Source organism: Bos grunniens, chromosome 5 (genome assembly GCF_055505025.1).
Source record: "Bos grunniens cultivar Pamir isolate PY7600 chromosome 5, Bosgru_T2T1.0, whole genome shotgun sequence".
NCBI lineage: Eukaryota > Metazoa > Chordata > Mammalia > Artiodactyla > Bovidae > Bos > Bos grunniens.
Window position 1 is genome coordinate 12,863,093 of NC_141169.1, and position 21,031 is coordinate 12,884,123.

Genomic DNA, 21,031 nt, shown 5'->3' on the forward strand with positions numbered 1-21,031 from the left:
TACTACTGGTTAGCAGCCTAGAAATCATCTTAGACTGCTCAGTCAGGGCCGTGTCTCAACTAAGAATTAAAACTTTTCATGAAGTGAAAGTATTAGTCACTCAGTCATGTCCGACTTGTTATGACCCATGGACTGTATGTAGCCCATCAGGCTCCTCTGTCCATGGAATTCTCCAGGCAAGAATACTGGAGTGGGTTGCCATTCCTGTCTCCAGGGTATATTCCTGACTCGGGGATTGAACCTGGGTCTCCTGCATTGTAGGCAGATTCTTTACCGTCTGAGCCACTCAAAACCTGCTGCTGCTGCTGCTGCTAAGTCGCTTCAGTCGTGTCCGACTCTGTGTGAGCCCACAGACGGCAGCCCACCAGGCTCCCCTGTCTCTGGGATTCTCCAGGCAAGAACACTGGAGTGGGTTGCCGTTTTCTTCTCCAATGCATGAAAGTGAAAAGTGAAAGTGAAGTCACTCAGTCGTGTCTGACTCTTAGTGACCCCATGGACTGCAGCCCACCAGGCTCCTCCATCCATGGGATTTTCCAGGCAAGAGTACTGGAGTGGGGTGCCATTGCCTTCTCCGACTCAAAACCTAGTTAGGCTAAAATGATAGCATTTTCTTAAAGATCTGGTGAGATTAGCAAAACCCCGTGTAGGGTTCTTAATGGAAACCAAGGAAAATAAGAGAAGAAATAATAGATATATAACTTTATTCTTGGTTTTAGAGTTAATGTGTTTATTAATTTTGTAATCATTATAGTAGTGTGCTGTCTATTTTCAAAAGGTGTTTAAAACATTAAAGTAACCTAAAACATAAAGTGTTTGTTCGGTAAGATATATTTAAAAGTTTGGGGAATTTCACTAAATTCTTGAACTTTGTTTTATTGATTTCTGTAAGTAGTTTTTAGAAGAATTTAAAAACTTACTATTTACTCTAATAATAAAATTAATAATAAATTAGATACTAATAAAGCCAAATGTTTGTGTTACTGTCTAACATAAAGGCCTATCATATAATAAAAACTATTGATAATACTCTAGTCAGGAGAAAGTAGAAATTTAAAAAGCAAACAAATAAATGAGGAAGAAAATTTCAGATAAGTTAAAAGAAGCAAAGTAGAGTGATGCAGCAGAATGTCGGAAACGTGTTAATCTGGACTGGGGTCATGGAAGGTCTCAGTGCAGCTGTGATGTTTGGGGTGAGACTTAAATGATAAGCAAATACCAGTCCTATGAAAATCTGAGGGCCGAGAGTTCTGGCAAAAAACAATAAGAACCAGTGTCCTAAAGCAAATGTCCTTTGCTGTATCCAAGACTTAGAAAGAAGGCTGGAAAGTTCAGGATCTTTAGGTGAATGTCAGAATGGTAGGAGAAAAAACCCTCTCCTCTTACTGTGGAAGGTGAGCCACAGTAAGAGGAAGGGATTTTGTCCCCAGCATAGTGAAAAGTCACTGGAGAGCTGGGTACAAATGAGTAAAGAATGAATTAACTAATTGTATTTGGGGAGTCCATTATTGGGAAGTGAGAGGGGATGATGGGAGACCTGTTTGTTCTTTACCTGGATCCTTGTTCTAGTATTTCCTTGTCCCATGAAGCCTTCCCTGCTCACCTGAATGGAGATAATTTCACTCTTCTTTGCACTTTTTAACGCTGCATCACTACTGTCTTAGGACACTCATTATACACAGATTTGTACTTTAGGGACCTGTTATGTTTCATCTCCCCTTGAAAATCTTAGGATGTATAAGTTCCTACAAGGTAGTGACTATACCTTGTGTATCTTTGCATTTGTAATAGAGCTTAACTTAGTGGGTAATACAAAATTAATATTACATGAGGATGAAAAAGTAAAATTTTGTTTTGCTTATGGTAATTTGTTGTTGCTCTTCAGTCACTAAGTCGTGTCTGACTCTTTGCGACCCTATGGACTGCGGCATGCCAGGCTCCTCTGTCCTCCACAATCCCCTAGAGTTTGCTTAAATTCATGCCCATTGAGTCAGTGATGCTATCTAACCATCTCATCCTTTGCCACACCCTTCTCCTTTTGCCTTCAGTCTTTCTCAGCATTGGATCTTTTCCAATGAGCTGGCTCCTTGCTTCAGGTGGCCTATTGTGTATGGCAGTACATAGAATCAATTCAGCTCCAGTCTATATAACTATTGAAAGAATTAAAAAATAAATTATTATTGGTATCCACATTAAAAAAGCATGAGTAAGGTGGGCACAAAAGTTGTCTCAAATGTTTATTCAAGGCCAATTCAATGGCTGTTCTGGAGAAAATATATCTGAATAAAACAGAGAAAACTTTTTGAAAACTTTAAGTTTTCTAACAGTTTAAAAAATATCTGGGTGGGGAAAATTGGGTTGAAAACATTACTAGCAGTTTGACAAGGTTCCTTTGGAAAACAAAAATAAAGAAGCAAATAACTTCTGTATTCTACTGATTATACTATTGGTAGAAAAAGAAACTAAGAAAGCATTTCATAGACAGTATTAAAGAGATGCAATATCATACATCAGAAGAGAATAGGCTGTGCTAGTGAAGGCCAGGACTAAGGAGAGGTATTGGGGTCAGCACAGAACGGTGAGCACTGGTGAGAAGGAAGATTTCAAAGATGTGAGACACGAGGGTTGCTCATCCATGAACAATGCTCTGAATGGAAGCAGAGGAAATGCTTCTGGTCTATGAAACCACTAAAGTACAAACTACTTACTGAGGAGAACTCTGTGAAGTTGGAAAAACAGTTTTAGGAACAACAACAACAAAAGGAATATTAATTATCATCTGTCTAAGCTTCGTATTTTGTCAATGAGAAACCTGAATTGTAGAAATATGAAATGGCACACTGGTTGTTTCACACAGTCACACAGCTAAGTAGCAGAAACAGTTCCAGCTCATTGCTCTTGCCAGTATACTCTGCAAACTGGGTGATTGCAACCCATTTCCCCCTAATTTTTGACATAGTGCTTTAAGTGTGGGGGAGGGGTGTTCATTCTTGCCATTGTCCGCCATCTTAGGGAACTGAGGAGCACGTTGGCCCCCAGCGAGGGCTTGAGTAGAGGACACAATGCTGACAAAGTCCACTCACTCTCTGGGACTCTGAATTCTGAACACAGAATCTAGGACAAAACCTTCATCTCGGATGAAGCTGAGTCATCTCAGCAGTGGCAAGCTGACAAGCCTATCAGTTAAATTCAGCTCTTGGATCCCTGGAGCCACCTCATTTTTTGCTCCTTGTGAGTCTGTTTCTTTTGCCTTTCCTTCTATTTTCAAATTATCCCATATTATGCACATTTATTTATTTTTTAATATATTTTTAAAGTTTTTTGTTTAGTATGCTGCTGCTGCTAAGTCACTTCAGTTGTGTCCGACTCTGTGCGACCCCATAGACAGAAGTCCACCAGGCTCCCCCGTCCTTGGGATTCTCCAGGCAAGAACACTGGAGTGGGTTGCCATTTCCTTCTCCTCGCTTGGTGTAGCAGAGTCAATTTCTTTTGTTCACTATCCAAAAGTTCTAATTACTGCACTGCTTCTACGAATATAAACATGTCAGGACATAAGACGAGAAATTAAAGAAACAGTGAAAAAGAAAAGGCAATGCCTCAAGTTTTTATAAGTAAGACTGAAACAGAATTTCAGATTAGGGTGTACATGTAGGTTTAATACAGTTTTAGTAAATAGCTAATCTGTGTCCAGCAGTGGTGAGATAACAACCTGTGGACATTTGAATGAATGAATGGAAATAAAAAGATCCCATAACACACGTCAAGACTCAACAGGTGAGTTGGACAGCCTGATGCAAAGAAAGTGGGACCCAAGAATGAGAATGAATAAATTGGAGCTGAGAGCAGTCAGGAACAGAATCTACAAGATGACTGAGCTACCTGGATGCCCAGGGCCACCTCTTTCTTACTCCTGAGCCTGGTTCTTTCCCTCTTCCTTTGAGTCTGGAAATTCTGAAATTGATTTCTGTACCTGTGTTCATAGGTAATTGAGTCCATAGGTAGCGCTAAGAACAGAAGGCCCAGAGATTCCTTTAGTGTCTTTCCATCTTCTACCTGGGCCTTCAAACTCTATTAAAATGCCACTGAAAAAAATTCTCCAAGACATATAACTGGAATTCTTGCCTGATGTTGCATTTAGTACCCATGAGCCAGACAGTTTAATCTTGGAGCCTCAATTTCCTCTTCTATGCAATGAAGAAACAACACTCGCTCTGTTTACCTCCTGAGTTGTGAGAAACACATGAGTAAGTGGATGCAATAGCTTAGTAAATTGAGAAAAAAGAACAAGAGAAAAATGTTACTTTCCCTTCGGCATCGTTTCCAGCCTGTGTTATGAACAGTCATTTCTCAGCCATGTCAGAGAGAGAAGCTTTAAAAAACAGTTAGTTAAAGATAAGGAGATTGAGACTCTGTTGCCACCTTCAAAGGCCAACCTTCAGGTTATGCAACTCCCTAGAAATAAGGACAGAACAGAGGAGTTTTGACAAAAATTAAAGTACATGAGACTTCACTTTCACTTTTCACTTTCATGCATTGGAGAAGGCAATGGCAACCCACTCCAGTGTTCTTGCCTGGAGAATCCCAGGGACGGGGGAGCCTGGTGGGCTGTTGTCTACAGGGTCGCACAGAGTCGGACACGACTGAAGTGACTTAGCATCAGCAGCAGCAGCAGAAGTGACTTAGCAAATGACTTAGCAAAGTATATGACAGGTATACCACGACTGAGAAATTGCCAGAGTATTCGTTCAGAAAATAGGTATATTTCCATGAGAAATCATCAGAGTATGAGAATGTATCGTGTATTTCTGAATCCCATGCATCTGGCATAGGTTTATCAGATATGCACTGAGTAAATGATTGAATGAAAACTCTTCTTGCCTTGGCCCCAATGCATGTACTTGCCCAGTGCGACATGCCTATCTCCTAAGCTAGTGACAGTGACATGCCATTCAGAATGGTAAACTAGTCATAAAAGTTTGCCTACTGTCCCTCTGGAGTCTTGTAATTTTACATCACTGATGTTAAATTTTAGAAATATAGAAAAAGAGGACAAGGATGGGCTTAGCTCGTAATAGTAAAGTAAGGCGCCGACTCTTTATTAGGAAGTCCAATTCCATGAAAGCGAGAAAGAGCGGGGGGAAGAGAGGAATAAAGTAGAAAAGGAGGAGTAGAAAATTAAAGTGGTACTTCTTTGAGCTGGCCAAATGTTTTTAATTTGGGCAACCAATTCTTGGGTTTGGAAAGGCCATATAAACTTCTACGTTCCAGAATGTTCCATAATCAAGGAAGAAGAACTTAGAATCTTTAGAACTATTCTGTCACCTTCTTTCTGTCTCAGGTCTCTTATTGTTCAAGTCTAACCCACATCATAGCAGCTCATGATTGTGTTGCCCATCTCTTTGGGAAGATTCTGGAAGCTGTACAGGTCCAGTGAAGCTACTTGGTCAGGTTCTTCTTTCCATCACTGGCACCCTGGTTGGGTCTCTTCATAATGCAGTTGTGGCAGCAACTACAAAAAATTGGCTCCATGACTGTGGGAATGGATTGAGCCATTGGTAGAACTGCTGTGGGCAAGATGCCAAGTGGAGAGCTGAGGCACTCAGGGAGAGCAGAACAGTTGCATGAATCTGAGGGAGTACTTATACTGAGTCTGGAAAAACTCCCAAATACCTTTTTAAGGACTTGACTTTAGCCCAGCAAAATAAGGGAGTAAATGAGAGAGTCAGAAAATAGAGAAGCAAAACTGAGGATAAAAGAAAGGCAGAATGACAGCTATGGAGCAAGGCTGGACAGCAAATGAAGCATTTTAGGGCAGAAAAGTGGGGGTCTTTCTATGAAAGATATTTGTAAAAACAAAAATGGTATGTTTAATAATGACAAAATCAAACTGTTCAAGAAAAAATAAAGGCAATTATAAATTTCAGAAAGCAAACCAAATCAAACAGTAAATTCCAATAATTGTAGAGCCAGTTATATATTCTAATAACCTTGAACATCTAAAAGTGAAAAGTATAAGTATTAAAGGTAAGCTAAGATAGAGATTTGAAGACATGATAGAAAAGCTAGAGGCACTCATACTTCCACCTTAGAAAATAGGCATTTGAGATGTTGGTGATCAAAAAAAAAAGTGAGATGAATGAACATTGAGAAGCATTATTTCAAGTGACTTTAACACATAGCAATTTGTACATTCCTAGTACTCTTGCCTGGAAAATCCCATGGACGGAGGAGCCTGGAAGGCTGCAGTCCATGGGGTCGCTGAGGGTCGGACACAACTGAGCAACTTCACTTTCACTTTTCACTTTTATGCATTGGAGAAGGAAATGGCAACCCACTCCAGTGTTCTTGCCTGGAGAATCCCAGGGATGGGGGAGCCTGGTGGAGGCCATCTATGGGGTCGCACAGAGTCGGACACGACTGAAGTGACTTAGCAGCAGCAGCAGCAGTATTTAGTTTAAGAACAAAAGAATATCAAAAAATATTTAACTGCATTGTGCAATGATATTTTAAACTAATTATATGTTGGAAAATAGAAAAAATAAACAATTGTGGTAATGTTTTTAGGAACATTTGTAAAATAAAGAGAAATGCAAAATCAGTGAAATTAACTAAAAGTCATGTAATGACTTTATGTTTCCATTGGAATATCAGTACAGCTTATTTGTTTTTATCTTGCTAATATAACAAAATTTAATAGCCTATTTCATACCTTTGTATACTGAAAAGGCCTTCAGATAGTGCAACCTAGTATAAATAAGCAACTCTAGTGCACAGATTTTGGTCTCTATTATTTCTCATGAAAAAGATCTAGAGATCCTTTTTAAACTAGTTCCAGGTCTCTGACAGGAAATAAAAAGATGATTCTAGTATGTGTTGTTGAACTAAAGACAGGGAAGCTATTGCAAGATTATAGGAGTCAGGTCAAAAGGTCTCAGGAGCCAACTTGAAGTTCTCACTGGCATAAAAATGAAAAATTTAGCACTGAAAAGAATGACCATACTGTATAAAACAGATTACATATATAAAGAAAAATCTGAATTCTTCATGATACTAAAAACAAAAAAGGCAGCCTCATTGATTTGCTAGAGCAGCATCTTATTATTCTGAAAACCGGTAAAGAAAGGAAATAAATCAAGCACTTCTGCCTTTCCTATACAAACCACATTTCAAGGTAACAAATAGTTAATGTGGAAAAATTATTTATAGTAGAACAGATAATTCAGAAGACATGGTAAAATTAAGTATGTCAACATTTTATAATCCTTAGTTGAATAACGGATTTGGCAAAAGATCATCAGTGGCTGCTAAAACCATTAGGTAAATGTTGACAAGGAACTTGATGGATGAGACAAACTCACTAATTAATCTTCTCATCACTCAGAAAGGAGCAACCAGGTCTGATGTCTCTTATGCTAACATGATACTGTAGAAAGTACACAGCACCATCCATGAAATATTATTGCAAAAATTATTTTAATATGAATTTAATTCAGCCTCTAGTTCTAACTACCAATTTTGTCAGTTCAGTTCAGTCGATCAGTCGTGTCTGACTCTTTACGACCCCATGAATTACAGCATGCCAGGCCTCCCTTTCCATCACCAACTCCCGGAATTCACCCAAACTCATGTCCATCGAGTCGGTGATGCCATCCAGCCATCTGATCCTGTGTTGTCCCCTTTTCCTCCTGCCCCCAATCCCTCCCAGCATCAGAGTCTTTTCCATTGAGTCAACTCTTCGCATGAGGTGGCCAAAGTACTGGAGTTTCAGCTTTAGCATCATTCCTTCCAAAGAAATCCCAGGGCTGATCTTCTTCAGAATGGACTGGTTGGATCTCCTTGCAGTCCAAGGGACTCTCAAGAGTCTTTTCCAACACCACAGTTCAAAAGCATCAATTCTTCAGTGCTCAGCCTTCTTCACAGTCCAACTCTCACATCCATACATGACCACAGGAAAAACCATAGCCTTAACTAGATGGACCTTTGTTGGCAAAGTAATGTCTCTGTTTTTGAATATGCTATCTAGGTTGGCCATAACTTTTCTTCCAAGGAGTAAGCATCTTTTAATTCCATGGCTGCAATCACCATCTGCAGTAATTTTGGAGCCCCCAAAAATAAAGTCTGACACTGTTTCCACTGCTTCCCCATCTATTTCCCATGAAGTGATGGGACCAGATGCCATGATTTTTGTTTTCTGAATGTTGAGCTTTAAGCCAACTTTTTCACTCTCCTCTTTCACTCTCATCAAGAGGCTTTTCTTTGTAGAAAGCATTTAAAATATCACATATTAACAACATTATGACATAACACACACAATTCAGCTATTACACATTTCTGTTTTCTCTTTCTTCATATGAGAAAAAACTGCAGGTTTGAACTACCATGGAAACTATAATTAGTATTCCCAAGGATTACAGATACATTGCTCTTGAAGTGTGAAGTTCTCAAGAAGGGTTTCTCACTTTCATCCATTTCTTATTCAACCAAGGTTTATTGGCCATCTTCTGTAGGTCCAGGGATGTGTTAAGTGATATTGATTGAGAAATGCACATTAGAGTCTCTGACCTGGATTTGATCACAATTCCCTCAAAATTTAGGACTCCATTCCTAGAGGTAAATTACCTGGGCAGAGATATTTGGAAGGGAGTAATGGAGTGAGCTCTGACCTAGTTATCTAAACATCATAACTGGTAAAGCAGATATCAGACATGACCCAGGGCCATATTAATGAGAATGTTAAGAGTTCTAATTTTGGAAATTAAAATATACCTTTCTGAGAGTTGGACTGTGAAGAAGGCTGAGCACTGAAGAATTGATGCTTTTGAACTGTGGTGTTGGAGAAGACTCTTGAGAGTCCCTTGGACTGCAAGGAGATCCAACCAGTCCATTCTGAAAGAGATCAAGCCCTGGGATTTCTTGGGAAGGAATGATGCTAAAGCTGAAACTCCAGTACTTTGGCCACCTCATGTGAAGAGTTGACTCATTGGAAAAGACTCTGATGCTGGGAGGGATTGGGGGCAGGAGGAGAAGGGGACTACAGGATGAAATGCCTGGATGGCATCACTGACTCGATGGACCTGAGTCTGAGTGAACTCCGGGAGTTGGTGATGGACAGGGAGGCCTGGCGTGCTGTGATTCATGGGGTCACAAAGAGTCGGACACGACTGAGCGACTGATCTGATCTTATCATAACATGGCCTATTCTCAATTTTTTTCTTGGTTTCTTTGAAAGTCAAGTTTATATAGAATTGTTGGAATAAAAGATAAATCAGAAAGTCTTTAGCATTTAAACACAAATTCTTTTGAATTGTGTGGCAAATATTTTACTCACAGATTTTTTGTTTTAAAGAAACTAGTGCACATAAATGGTTTGGGGATGAAAGTCAACGAGAAGAGCATTAAATATTTTGTGTCATTAATCAAAAATGGATTTCTAGGAGAGGCAGCTGATTCTTAAAAAAATTTTTTTTAATTCTTCAAAAGAAGAATAACAGAATCTCTGGAATTTTATTTTCATATGACAGAATTCAACAAAGAGCTTCCTGTGGTGGTTGCTTTCTTCATATCAAACAGAGAAATTATATGCAGGTTTGTCATGTAATTGGAATAATATGTCACCTTTGTAGAGGGACTTGAATTGCATCATTCTGTCCAGTAAGCATTTTTCTATCATCCTGGCTGGGAAGAAAGCTCAGGAGAGTCCCTAGCCTTTGAAATAATTTTGATAAAGAACCTTTCATATTTTATAGAATACATTTTTCAGCAAATTAACTACAGTTATGAGAGCTTGGAAAAATAAGTCCTCTGAACTTCCTGGGGTTAGTGAAAGTTTAACTTACTTTCAAAAGGAATCTTTCTGTTTTATTGGCCCTCCCTGGGCAGCTTGAAAGACTACTTCTTCGTTTAAACTTGTGTCAAAGTCTCACTTTGAGAGGAAGAAATCAATCTAGTCATTTGAATCTGGCAACACTCTTTAATTTGCATCGAGGACAGTGGCAAGAAGCTAGAATGGAAAGAAAGCAATCAGGACACCAGGAGACAGACTTCCTGGAGATACCCTGAGCACCCATATGGGAAACTCTCTCAAGGGAGAAGTCTAATCAGGGGATGTGACTGTGACAATATAGAAGTAATCTTGAGATCATCTCCCAGCATCCCTGTTCTGGGAGTTTTTGCTTATTTCAGTTCATCCCCTTGACGCTAGCACAGTAGTACTATCTTTGAATGCCTCGATTATAAATTGTGAGTCTTAAAACTTCTTGGTATCCATATTTTTTGCAACACACATAAAAACTCAGAGATAACTGGCCAGTAGGGAAAAAGGAGGAACAGTGAAGCAGAGGTATGAAAGGATGAGAGAAAAAGACATTGGAAATAAAGACAGAGACAGTCCTGAATGTTGGTATGCTGGACAATGTTTAACAATCAGTTCCCTACTTAAAAAACAAGGGCTATTTGTAGCATTGGCCAGTTTCTGCGGTACACATTTTTCTGTGTGTGTGTGTGTGTGTGTGTGTGTGTGTGTGTGTGTGTGTGTGTGTTTTAGCCACTCAGTCATGTCTGACTCTTTGCAAACTTTTAAATGGTAACCTGCCAGGCTCCTCTGTCTGTGGGATTCTCCAGGCAAGAATACTGGAGTGGGTAGCCAGTCGCTTCTCCAGGGGATCTTTCTGACCCAGGGATTGAACCTGGGTCTCCCACATTGCAGATCATCTGAACCACCAGAGAAGCCTATGGCTGATTTCAGACTAACTAATGGGATGTTACCAAATGTGAATTGGAAAGAGATTCCTCGTACCACATTGTTATACAGTTTTTCCAACATACAGACAATAAATCTGAATAATTTCTGGAGCCTATATAATACTAAAATACCAAATAGAGAATATTAAAGTAAATAATAGTAAAAAAAAAAATTAAGAATTGGTGAGACCTGATAAATTAGTACCTAAATAATATAACTTAACTAACTGTAAGTTTAATTTTTAATGATGATTGTGTTTTACAACCAGCTTATAAAATTCTTGAATTTAATAATTGACTGAAATGGCAACCCACTCCAGTGTTCTTGCCTGGAGAATCCCAGGGATGGGGGAGCCTGGTGGACTGCCGTCTATGGGGTCGCACAGAGTCGGACACGACTGAAATGACTTAGCAGCAGCAGAGCTGGTTCCGGTACGCCAATGGTCTTGATGATGTTACATGCCTGGTGTCAGCTGTATTGTAAGCTGAGCAACCTCATTTTTATCCCTGGATTACTTGAGATAGCTCAGTACCTTTATAAATCTCTATCTCTGTTACTCATAGCTAACTCAACTGGATTTTGGCCATTTGTACTGCAGGCAGCTATTTTACTAGGAATCGCATCTCACTAAAATTTTAAAGATGATAGGAAAAGAAAAATATATAAAAGAAACCTTTAGTAGCACTTCCTTTTTGCTGATGCCTTGTGTAAAGTATTGTGGTTAACATTTTGATGTAAACTAACTTCAGCTTCTTTTCCTCTTGGTGTCTGGTACAGATTAGCCTCCTGCCATCCAGAGAGCCACTAGATCTTTGCTTATGAATTCCCTCAGGGCCACTGAGACTGTAACTGCGAAGAAGACAAGGCTCATCTTCAAGTTTCAAATAAGGCTTCACAAGGAAAAAAAAAAAAAGTAAAAGCAAACCTTTCTATTATAGAAGCTCAGCTTTTTTGAGTGATACAACGTCTTGATGATTTCCAAAGCCTGAGATCCTTAGAGGTCTCAGAGTACAGTGTTTATGCATAAATCAGAGAGTGAGGGGGAAATCTATGACAATAGTCTATTTCAAAAAGATGGGCAGACTTCCCTTGCAGTTTAATGCCTAAGACTCTGAGCTCCCATTGTAGGGGGAGCTAAGATCCTGGTCTGGGAACTAAGATCCTGTATGCTGTGTGGCCAAATAATAACTAAATGTTAAAAAAAAAAAAAAAGTTCAGGAAGTTAGGACAGTGAATAATAAGGGAGAATTACTAGGACATAGCTCAACCTTGGATTGTGGATCCCTCATGGGTCCACATTTCTGGAATGGGAGTGTGTGGGTAGCAGCATAAGGAAAACAGTGATACATCCTTTACTATTGTGATTATGTAACTGTTACTCATACAATATGATTGTATCATGATTAGTCAACAGAAAAAGAATAGAATTCTATATCACCAAAACTACCATCTAATTAAAAAAAAGAAACTATAATCACTTTATAAAATCCAGATGAATATCAGAATTATCTTGGAATTTTTTGAAAAATGCAAATGCCCAGGTATTTCTGTTTTTTCTCCAGAGCTCCAGATATGTTTCTAATGAGCAGCCATGTTTAAAAACAACTGGATTATATGATGATCTTTTGCTTTTATCTAGTTTGTTTCAATTTTTCTGTTTCATAGTCAGTGTTCCCATTTCATTTAGTTTATTTTTTCCAATTTCTCCATCTCTTCTTCTTTTTATGTTCTTTCTGAAGCCTTTACCAAGTGTAGTAGAAAAGCTTTTGTATACATATATACAAATTATATGTATAATATATATATATTGGAAAACTTATGAATTTTTGCCTAAAAAATGTATGACATTTTGATTCTACTTGTTTGACTTAGTATGAATGGAATGCTTGATTTCTAATTTTAAAAATAGATATGTAATAAGCAACAAAGGTTTACTGTATAGCACAGGGACCTATAGTCAATATCTTACAACAACTTGTAGTAGAAAATAATCTGAAAAAGAATATATGTGTATTTGTATAACTGAATCACCTTGCTGTGAACCTGAAACATTGTAAGTCATTGATACTTCAATTTTATATATGTGTGTGTGTGTGTGTGTGTAATTAGAAAACAGTGATAGACATCCAGAATATATTTGAGAGGCTCCCAGAATATAAAAGACTACAGGCTTCTGCAAGGTACTACCGCGTGTTTCTAACATGGACGCTGAGCAGTAAGCTTCCCTGGTGGCTCCCTGGTAAAGAATCCGCCTGCAATGCGGGAGACCTGGGTTTGATCCCTGGATTGGGAAGATTCCCTGGAGAAGGGAAAAGCTACCCACTCCAGTATTCTGGCCTAGAGCATTCCATGGATTAGTCCACAGGGTTGCAAATAGTTGGACACGACTGAGCGACTTTCACTGAGCAGTAAAGTAGAATGCCTGAGAGGATGTACCAATGTCTGGGTCTAAAGACAGCCTCAGAGACTCGCCGAGTTCCAAGGAGAAGAGAAGAGATGCTGGGACGAGTGGAATGGGAGAAGCCTGGAGAAAAGGAGGCTGTTGCAGCGCTGGGTCTTGTGACACTGAGTGTTACAGAGGCCAGCTGCTGTTTGCAGACACATTGGATTGCCCTCAGCAGAGGCCAGGAAGAACAGAAGACGATAGTAGGGTCAGGGGTGGCAACTTGGCAGGATTGGCACGGCCCCCCTGAGAACCCACAGTCCTTCTCCAGAGAACAGGAGAAAGAGAAAGAGATGAGAAACACAGACTGAATTAACTGAGTAACCTCCAGGTGAGTGTATTTCGCAGTGGGAGTGATTGAAGTCCCCTGAATTGGTAAAATTTTTATTATTTACCTTTAGCAGACACAGGCCTTGTGAACAAAATTACCTTGCGTTGTATATAGGGAAACTTTAATAGTCACTTTTTTCACAGTTGAAAGTCTTCAAAAATACTTTTTATAAGTACTTCCCACTAAAAACTTATGGTTCAGTTTAGGGTTATGAATAGGGATCAGAAGATTTGAGGTGTGGGTTTTTTTTTTCTTTTTGTTTTTTTCAATTGAGCTATAGTTGATTTACAATGTTGTGTTAGAATCAGGTGTTCAGCAAAGTGATTCAGTTATGTATCTATATCATCTATATCTGTATCTATCTATCTATCTATCTATATATATATAGATATATATAAAAATCAAAGGGTAAGCCAGGCTCTGGGGTAGACCCCTTCTTTGTCTTTCGAGTGACTCCAAGCACCCCTTGGCTACATAACTCCGACCTATGGCTGCATCTTCACGTGGCCTTCTTCCCTGTGCCTCGGTGCATCTGTCAGTTCTCTCTTTGGCTTTTCCCTTACAAGACTCTGGAGTTACAGAACTATGAACTATAAACAGGTGAAAATTTAAACCTAATTTTGTGGTAATTTGTTATAGCAGCAATAGAAAACAGATACAGCCAACTTCAGGAACATTCTATTAGATCATGGAGCTGAGGTCAGGGTCTCTCTAAAAGACAGATTGTGCAGTGTGGTCTACAGCTGCAGTAAGGCCAGGCCCCCTTTCCTTTATCCTCCTCTGGAACTCTATCTTCAGTTCCCTCTTACTCTTTCCCATGTTCCTGATCAAAGATGATAGTAGCTTCTTCCATCCTAAAATGTCCTGAGATGGGCTGCCCAGACCTTGGAAGTGCTAGGCACTAAGGCATATCTCCTTGCCCTTTCTGCTTCCTGAGGGCTGGAATATGCAAAGATGTACTGTTAGTCGCTCAGTCGTGTCTGACTCTTTGTAAGACCGTGGAGTGTAGCCCACCAGGCTCCTCTGTCCATGGAATTCTTCAGGCAACAATACTGGAGAGGTTTGCCATGACCTTCTCCAGGGGATCTTCCTGACCCAGCAATCGAACCCAGCTCTCTCACTTTGCAGGCAGATTCTTTACCATTTGAGCTATGCAAGAAGCCCTTGCAAAGATATAAGCACTCTCTTTTTCTACTCAATTTTTGAATGTCTTAACAAATGAGATAACAAATTGGTAGATAGAGAAACTAAATATCCTTTTTTTTTAGAGTTCATGTATAAAAGATTTGATAATCTCTATAGTAATATAAATCAGTATTTAAAACAAAGTTCCTTTTAGTTTCTAAATATACAATATATTGTAAAATCCTAAATAATGATATCCTATAGTATAAATCAGTGATCAAATAATTCCAATAATTTCTAAATTATTTGTTAATTTGTATAATGTTTTTAATATATAATTTTGTTTGATAGACTTGTAACAACTTGTCTAAGCCATGATCTTGGAGTTTCATCAACCTTTTCAGATTCCCAATTAAAGTTATACATTTTAGATGACATATAATTTAATAAGGAATATCCATTAATTTGTTCACAGTGCTACTCTCTCAGATTTTGCTCTTATTTCAATAATACAAACTAAACTTTTTTAAAATTTGGCCTTTTAACTGTGAAAATCTCTAATCTGTATAGTAATATAAATTAATATCTAAATCAATATTAAGATCAATTCCCTTTGTTATCTGAATCCTCTTTGAAATTTTTATATATTCAGTATCTCTATTATTGACTGAGTCATAAAATAATTTATTGAAATATTTGTTTAATAGGCTTAATTTCACTGATTTCATTCCCCTACTTCATTGAACAAAGTTTGCAAGTTTATTTGGACAATTTTCAGGAATCAATAAAATGAAAGATTTGTTTTCTTCAGTGATCAAAACAATTGCATTTTCGTTTGATTGGTGGACACCTGACTAATTTCGATTGAAATGGTATCTTATTTTATTTTATTTAAAATATGATTTTTACAATAATTTCATTTGTTTCATTATCATACTTTTCTTTATGTAATTTTATATATGCAATCATTTTAATCATTTGTTTATTAACATCAGCATTTGTAACCAAGATATATTTTTTGATTGTAAAGTTAAAGGCTGTATTGCATCTTTATTAAACTATTAGAAGTTAAAGCCAAATCTCTGTAAACATCCCATTTCACAATTTCTACTAAATGCATAAATGAAGCCTTTGCAATCTTGGCACAAAACATCATCCACTGAAGTAAAAATATTCTTCCAATTTTCATTATTTTAATCCAAGGTCTTATGATTGTTATTTGACTCCATACAAAGTTTATTTGATGAATGGGAGTAAATAAGTTTATCAAGAAAATACTGGTTCCAAATAGGTAAAGGAGTATGTCAAGGCTGTATATTGTCACCCTGCTTCTTTAATTTATATGCAGAATCAGTTCAGTTCAGTTGCTCAGTCATGTCCGATTCTTTGCAGCCCCATGAATTGCAGCATGCCAGGACTCCCTGTCCATCACCAACACCCGGAGTTCACTCAAACTCATGTCCATTGCATCAGTGATGCCATCCAGCCATCTCATCCTCTGTCTTCCCCTTCTCCTCCTCCCCCCAATTCCTCCCAAAATCAGAGTCTTTTCCAATGAGTCAACTCTTTGCATGAAGTGGCCAAAGTACTGGAGTTTCAGCTTTAGCATCATTCCTTCCAAAGAACACCCAGGGCTGATCTCCTTAGAATGGACTGGTTGGATCTCCTTGCAGTCCAAGGGACTCTCAAGAGTCTTCTCTAACATCACAGTTCAAAAGCATCAATTCTTCGGCGCTCAGCCTTCTTCACAGTCCAACTCTCACATCCATACATGACCACAGGAAAAACCATAACTAGACGGACCTTTGTTGGCAAAGTAATGTCTCTGCTTTTGAATATGCTATCTAAGTTGGTCATAACTTTCCTTCCAAGGAGTAAGCATCTTTTAATTTCATGGCTGCAGTCACCATCTGCATTGATTTTGGAGCCCAAACAAATAAAGTCTGACACTGTTACCACTGTTTCCCCATCTATTTCCCGTGAAGTGATGCAGCTATACAGAATATATCACATGAAATGCCGGGCTGGATGAAGCACAAGCTGGAATCCAGATTGCCAGGAGAAAGATCAATAACCTCAGATATGCAGATGACATCACCCTTATGGCAGAAAGCGAAGAAGAACTAAAGAGCCTCCTGATGTAAGTTAAAGAGGAGAGTGAAAAGTTGGCTTAAAACTAAACATTCAGAAAATGAAGATCATGGCATCTGGTCCCATCACTTCATGGCAAATAGATGGGGAAACAATGAAAACAGTGAGAGACTTTGTTTTTTGGTGGGGCTCCAAAATCACTGCAGATGGTGGCTGCAGTCATGAAATTAAAAGACACTTGCTCCTTGGAGAAAAGTTATGACCAACCTAGACAGCATATTAAAAAGCAGAGACATTACTTTGCCAATGAATGTCCTTCTAGTCAAAGCTACAGTTTTTCCAGTAGTCCTGTATGTATGTAAGAGTTGGACTATAAAAAAACCTGAGCACCAAAGAATTGATGCTTTTGAACTGTGCTGTTGGAGAAGACTCTTGAGAGTCCCTTGGACTACAAGACGGTCCAACCTGTCCATCCTAAAGGAAATCAATCCTGAATATTCATTGGAAGTTTGATGCTGAAGCTGAAGCTCCAATATTTTGGCCACCTGATGCAAAGAACTGACTCATTTGGAAAAGACCCTGATGTTGGGAAAGATTGAAGGCAGGAGGAGAAGGGGACAACACAAGATGAGTTGCGTGGCATCACCATCTCAATGGACATGAGTTTGAGTAAGCTCCGGGAGTTGGTGTTGAACAGGGAAGCCTGGCATGCTGCAGTCCGTGGGGGCACAAAGAGTCCAACACAACTGAGTGACTGAACTAAAGAAAATACTTAAAATGATTTATATCATCCAGTGACAATTAAATACAGTGATTAAGTCAGTGCTAAATTAAAACGTCTGTAAATTCTTCTAAAATGTTACCTGGAGCTCTCAACTTTTTCCCTAACTTTCCTCCAACATAATATGCACAAAATTCAAGAAGTATTAAAAGTCATTTTTCTCATCAAAACAACTATTTTATTTTTCAGGCAACAAAATTATGTTATTTTAGCTCTTATTCTTTCTCGCTTTACAAGATTAACAAAGTACAACATTTTAAACATAAACTTCAGATTTTAAATAAATTATTAAAATATTTTTATGTGAAACAGTTGAAGCCTCATTAATAAATTAAAAAATTGAAATTCCACTATCTCAATATCTGTTTCTGAGCAGATATTGTTAATTTATATACACACATTATTCACTTAAGTTTGGATTCAAAATAAACCTCTCCTATTATGAATTTCCTGAGGGAAAAGTTTAAAGATTAAATCTCACCAAAAGTTATAAGCTAAAGACTAAATTTAGAAATCAAATTGTCTTCTCAGTGAGGTAAATTTCCTAAAGAAACAAAAGTTCAAAACCTGTAAGTTAAAGTAATTAAAAACTTTAAATCAAATGTACTTTTTCCTATGAATTAAAATTCAAGTAAGTGAAAACCCAGGGCCTCAGAGTCCAAAGGTTAATAAGAAACAGAATATTCTAACAGTTCTATACCCCCAAAATTTAGAAAATAAGCCAGTCATCAGGCTTGATGCAGTCCTCCAGACCTAGGATTTAGTGTTATCAAAGACCATAGCAGAAACTAAGCACTCTCTTGTATATTTAAACCTCACCAAAAAATAAAATAAAATAAAATAAACCTCACCAGGTGTGAATCAAACCAAGGTCAGCTGCCCAAGATCTCCATCTTTGGGACCTTAAATATAGTTGCAAGAGATGTCCCACCTAGAGATTAATTTTGGCAATATGATTATACCACAAGTGGCAGAAAGTTCACCTATGCATATGATTTTCTTTCTCAGAGAGTGACATTTTTGACATCCTTGCCTTTTGCAAGTTTAGCAATTTCTTGTGGTGGTAGCCCCAATTATCAGGTCTTAAGCTGAGGTATCTTTTGCATATTTAATTGAATGATGACTGCAGATACAACATTAAAAGACGCTTGCTCCTTGAAAGAAAAGCTATGATCAACTTAGCAAATAAAAAAGCAGAGACATCACTTTGCTGACAAAAATCCATCTAGTCAAAGCTATGGTTTTTCCAGTAGCCACAAATGGATGTATGAGTTGGACCATAAAGAAGGCTAAGCACCAAAGAATTGATGCTTTTGAATTGTGGTGCTGGAGAAGACTCTTGATACTCCCTTAGATTGCAGGGAGATCAAGCCAGTCAATCCTAAAGGAAGTCAACTCTGAGTATTCATTGGAAGGACTGATGCTGAAGCTCCAATACCTTGGCCACCTGATATGAAGAGCTGACTCATTGGAAAAGACCCCAATGCTGGGAAAGATGGAAGATGGAGGAGAAGGGAGTGGCAGATTGAAATAGTTAGATAGCATCACTGACTCAATGGACATCAGTTCAGTTCAGTTGCTCAATCGTGTCTGACTCTTTTCGACCCCATGAACTGCAGCACACCAGGCCTCCCTGTCCATCACCAACTCCCAGAGTCCACTCAAACTCATGTCCATTGAGTTGGTGATGCTATCCAACCATCTTATCCTCTGTAATCTCCTTCTCCTCCTGCCCTCAATCTTTCCCAGTATCAGAGTCTTTTCAAATGAATCAGCTCTTTGCATCAGGTGGCCAAAATATTGAGCAAATTCCAGGAGATAGTGACGGACAGAGGAGCCTGGCATGCTGCAGTCTATAGGGTAGCTAAGAGTCCAAAACGACTTATCAACTGAACAACAACAAAATACTTCTTAATTTCTGTTTGCTTATCCATCCTAGTGTTTCTGGTCCTCCACTGCTGAACTGAATATACTGTTAATTGAATCTACCCACAAAGACTCTACTTGATATCCAGTAGTTTCAGTCCTGCTACAGAAGATTTTGACAATGCCTTTTGGTGTGAAATTGCTTACGTTGAAGATACCTGCCTCCTGGGTAATTTCTCTTTCATCTCCACATTTATTTCAGCAGAAAAGTCCTCCTCAACCTATTCAAATACTGAAGCTTCTCTCGAGTCTTTAATATGTACCTCTGGGGTCCAGGGTAGACTGATACCCTGCCACGTGCTCCTAAGACATGGAAATTTCTCACATTTGTAATTTGCTGAACATGAATAGCATTTCTCTTGTTATTATATCTTTTTTCTGCCTCAGTCATCTCTCAATACTTTTCAGAAACTTGAATCTGCTTCTTAAATGGACCCTTTGCTTCCCTAATCAGTATAAAATCAGTACCATTTACAAAATCTTAAGATCTTGGTTTTTTTTTTTTTCATTGTTACTTTGCTTTCTGGACAGATATTTATTTGTGTAACCATTTTTCATAAATTTGGCTCAGTGAGGATCTTTCATAATAAGAAATAGGAAATGAGTGAGCTCTGGTGCTCCGAAAGCAACTATTTTTCAAACAAATTTTGGCCACCTTCAAGTCTATGGATTGGATATTCTCCCTCAGGAGGAATTCTCCCAACAGACCAACCTCTGTCCGAAGCCTGACCTTGATCTATTATTCTCCAATTTGGCATCCCTTGAATATCTTTGTTGCACCTTCTCTTGGAATCTCAATTACATAAATTTCTTAATCTGGCTCCCTCAGGACACACGCAATAGCTGTTCCTCCCCCTCAACACAGTAAGAGTTTCATTTCACTTTGATCCTCTGTAATCCTTTGAATATTTTATGCTGGTCCTCTGGACTTCCTTTTGCAGACCAGTCCAATTTATTTAACTATTTCAAACAGCTGTCACAATCTTTAAGGCGATAATTTCCAGATAACTCCTCGTATAGATGCTAATTGTGATTTTAACAGATTTCTTTCTGGGGAACTCCCCCTCCACCACCACCACCATTTTGGGGAAGTTTATTCCATGAAGCTTTCTGAGACCTTGTCTCTCTTTTTCTTGGCTAGATTCTGTCAGAACCCAGTGCGGTTTTCAATTAAACAGTAAGTCAAACATGAAACCTATTTCTAAATCACGTTTTCAGGAAGGTTAAAACCATATTTATCTCCTTTGTGATTTTCTCTCTTTCTGTTTTAGCATTCATGATCTAATTTTTCCATGCATATCTCTCTGGTCTGCCTTTAAAATTTCAACTTCCACCTAAGGAAGAAGGAATTCTTCCTCTTGCTTACTTCTTGGTTCTTATCCTGCTGCTCCTTTTCTGACAATAAGACTGAAGGATGTTTTTCAAACTATTCTGGTTTCTCCTTCATCTCCTAAACAAAACTAATTTCTGGAACCAGAACATCCCAGGAACAAGACTACTAGTTATTTTAGTCATTTTAGAACCTTAAAGTTTAATATGGGTACCAAGTACCCCTTCATGTGTGAGTTAACTCTTTATATCTCCAAAATCTAAAGG

At 38.4% G+C, this 21,031-nt stretch overlaps 1 long non-coding RNA gene across 1 annotated transcript in view; it reads left to right on the forward strand.

Moving 5' to 3' along the window:
- LOC147371331 (uncharacterized) overlaps positions 1–11,673 on the forward strand; it is a 51,501-nt gene extending 39,828 nt beyond the window's left edge. Inside the window, exon 2 of the long non-coding RNA XR_015163467.1 lies at positions 11,516–11,673. This is a non-coding gene — a long non-coding RNA (uncharacterized LOC147371331). The remainder of the gene's footprint in view (positions 1–11,515) is intronic.
- Positions 11,674–21,031: the final 9,358 nt, after the last annotated feature.